The sequence below is a fragment of the Anser anser genome (assembly GCF_964211835.1).
Source record: "Anser anser genome assembly, chromosome: 10".
NCBI lineage: Eukaryota > Metazoa > Chordata > Aves > Anseriformes > Anatidae > Anser > Anser anser.
The window spans coordinates 19689776-19693249 of NC_139730.1; the positions used below are offsets into that span (position 1 = coordinate 19689776).

Sequence of the window (3474 nt, forward strand, 5' to 3'; positions counted from 1 at the left end):
AGGATCCTATATGGCACACGACATTATCAACCGCAGCCTTGTCAGTGGAACATGACAACCATCTTGTGACTGGGAAAAGTAGCTTTACACTCTATAGAGCTGTCTCACCATGATGCTTCCTGGCACTGAATTTCTAGCAGCCCTGTTCTCATTTGCATCCTGGATGCAATAATTTCTCTAATAATTATGAGGAGAGCACAGTCCATCAGCACAGTGGCATGGGTCCCCTGCTCATCCTTCTGTTGGAAGTTTTGGAGCATCATGGGTCTATACGTTAAGTGTGGAACAATGTAGTGTGCAGCACAGTCTTGTAAACAATTTCCTTTGTACCTCAGTAAATCACATCTATTAGGTTACTAAACCCTTCCTGCTGATGGACCAGTGTAAATGGGACGTAATGGAAGAGAAAATTTAACCCCATAGCAGTAATAATGTTATACCTATGTCACTGTATCCTGCTATAGTGCTAGAGATTGTATTCTGTTTCCTGTTTATCTACAGCAAAGAGTTTGGTACCTTTTGTAACAACAAGGCTTTATTTCTTTCATGATTTTTAACTGGTTCCTCTTGCTTTCTCTCCTCAGCTGTGTCATGCAGCCATATCTCATAATTCTGGAGTATCGGGTTTGGTGAAATATTACTGCATATTATTCCTACAGATTGCAGATAAAAGCAGCACACTGGGAACAAGTAAAATGTCAGATTCTTGCTTAAGGAGCTTACAGTGGTGGTCCTACCATCAGGTACACGGGTACAAATTTTTTGTACAAGAGACGAGTCTGATTGTTTAGTCCTCGCCTAAATTCACAGCTAGAGGTTGGAACCAAAAGGACAACTCCAAAGGCTAAAGCAAAGTCCTCTACCTTTTCTTTTTAATGAATAACAGAGCTCACTGACTATTATAAGTGATTTGGCACCTCAGTATGCAATAGATCTAGACTGAGATTTTTCAAAACCACTACACATCTAATTTGCATTGATTGAAGATCCCATGAGGCACCTAAATACCTCTGACAACCTTACTGTGTCAATTCATAAAGCTCGCATAACTTCCTCTTTCTCACATTGTGCACACTTGATTTTTACCATGTGAAAACCTACAAATTCATGTTCCCTTGATTAAAAGGATAAGTGTATTTGTAAGCAATTTTCAGGTATTATGGAAAGCCTTTCTAAGCAGTGCTTTCTTCTTCTTATAATAGTCATTGCAGTTCTCTGCAGCCATCCTGCTGCAGAGTATGCGCATCATATTCAGACTGAGACAGTATGATGCAAAAATATGAATTTCCTAACTGACCTTCAGTTCTCTTGTTCCATTGCAAAATGCAGTTTTCTGTTCTGCTAAGTAAATCTCACAAAGAAGGGACAAGCGAAAACTGATTTTTTCACTCTTTTGCAAAAACAACAAAAAGGTTGCTTCTGTATCTGAGAAATTCTTTTGCTCATCTCTACTGGAGACTGAATTGTTTATTGCATTGACAGCACATCATATGGGATGGGTTTTAACAATTATGACAATTTATCTGTATCAAGGATTGGGGGGGGCTGTTTTGATACATTAAATACCTTTGCAATCTTTTTTTTTTTTTTTTTAAGCACTAAATCTCAGCAATCTCAGCATGACTGTATCCTGCAGTGGAAAATTACTACCCATTCAGAAATGTGCCTTGTTGCATTACAGTCGTATATTTGAAGACTCAAAGCTCTATCTGCAGCACAAAGGCATGCTCAACAAATGACTTAGCATCTTAGCATCTTTGTTCCTTTATCACTACACTTTATGACAGCATTTTCTACTTGTTATAATCAAGGTATGCTTGTGAAATTAATCTTTTTGCTCTTTAGCTTATATAATAATTATGCATCTTCATTAAAATGGGATATTACAATTGATAGCTATCTGAATTTGTTTCTAGTTGTATATGAATTAGTCTTTGAATGAACAAATGAATAAATGAATAAATGAATGAATGTTTTTGCAGCAACAGATGACAAAATTTAACATGTACTATCTCTTTATCAAAAAGGCTGCCAGGAACAACATTTACAATAAATTGTCTTATTAGACCAAATGCAGAGAGGTGCATTCCTAGTCAGCTCTGCATGCATGATGCAAAAGGTAAGAGGATCCAGCTACAACTACCCTTTTGGGGGGTTAATTGTTAAGAATTTCTTTCTCAATATGCACTTGGATCTACATTAGAAGCAGTCGGAGGCTTTTAAGGGTAGAAAATCTCAGGACAGTGTACAAAATCAGAGTCAGGGTCATGACCTTGACTATTGATCCAGCCTCTCTTATTTCCACAGCTTGCTGAGGCTTGTTCTTCCAACCTGCTGGTGTACATTAGAGCAGAAATCCATAACATGGCCATGTTCATCCAAGCACAGGAAGAAACTAAATTAAATGTTAAAAAACAATCTGAGGCTAGAGTTGGAGACAATTCATCATGATCCTAGGCGTCAGGCAGGTAGGATGACCAAGAGTTCCTCAGCCAATAGACCCCAAACAGAATATGGAGGGACCTCAGTGCCTCATTTGTCAGGTACAGAACAGATAGTCAGAAAAACACCAAGGAAAAAAAAAAGTCTACCGAAGGTCAGTGTTTTAATTTCCAACTATGCACAAAAAGTCATCTTTTGGAATGCAACCTGTAATTAAGGTTTAGGGGAGAGAGGGAGGGAGATAAAAAATTATCTGAAGTTAATGTATTAACAGTCAAAATTAGGAGGAAATAAAACTTTGCATGGAAGAAGTGTACTAAAAACTGAGTCCAGCTGAGTTCTTACAACTCTGGAGCTCAAGTTCAGGTGACAGCATTTGACCACTGACTTCAGTAACCTATTAAAATCAGCAGTCAGTCTCTTTTTTCACTTTCAAAAGGTATCTCAGTGGAGTGCTAACCTTTCTTCTTGATGAAAGGGGTTTAAAGATATATAATCTGTGATGCAGAGAATGAACTCAACATGTTTAATAAGAGAGAGATCTGTAGGCTGGTTGAACTGTTTAGAAACTGCCCTTTGCTGATTCTCAAGCTGATGTTATTTGTACTGGACACGGAACACATGTTCCTTATATACTCAACCAAAACATGTAACCTAAAGGATACTTCTCAAACAGCCTTTTTTTTTTTTTTTTTCTTCTGCTGGGAACTACAAAACATACATACTTTGAAAGTACTGTGCAAACATTACAGTGATTGAAAATAGTCACAAACCCCACTGAACTCAGCACTGCTGCTGTTCTAATTTAGCTAGCTGGTGAAAAGAAGAACTTGCCAGTTTTGTGAACATGAATTACATTTCCTGTTGTGGTTGAATTGTGTTCTATCTCAAAACATTGATAAGCAGGTATCTGAGCTGAAAATAGTCTACTGTCCTTTAAATTTATTTCTAAATTATGTTATATTATTTGTGCATTATCAGCATGTGCTGTTAAACCTCATCATGGTGAACGCCAATCTGACGGAACATAAT

The 3474-nt window shown here is 37.5% G+C and overlaps 1 long non-coding RNA gene across 1 annotated transcript; it reads left to right on the top strand.

The window, feature by feature from the left end:
• Window positions 1-605: 605 nt before the first annotated feature.
• On the top strand, window positions 606-2453 carry LOC310905243. The gene is made up of 3 exons (XR_014588883.1): window positions 606-743; window positions 1597-1811; window positions 2028-2453. It is a non-coding gene; the product is annotated as an uncharacterized lncRNA (long non-coding RNA).
• Window positions 2454-3474: the final 1021 nt, after the last annotated feature.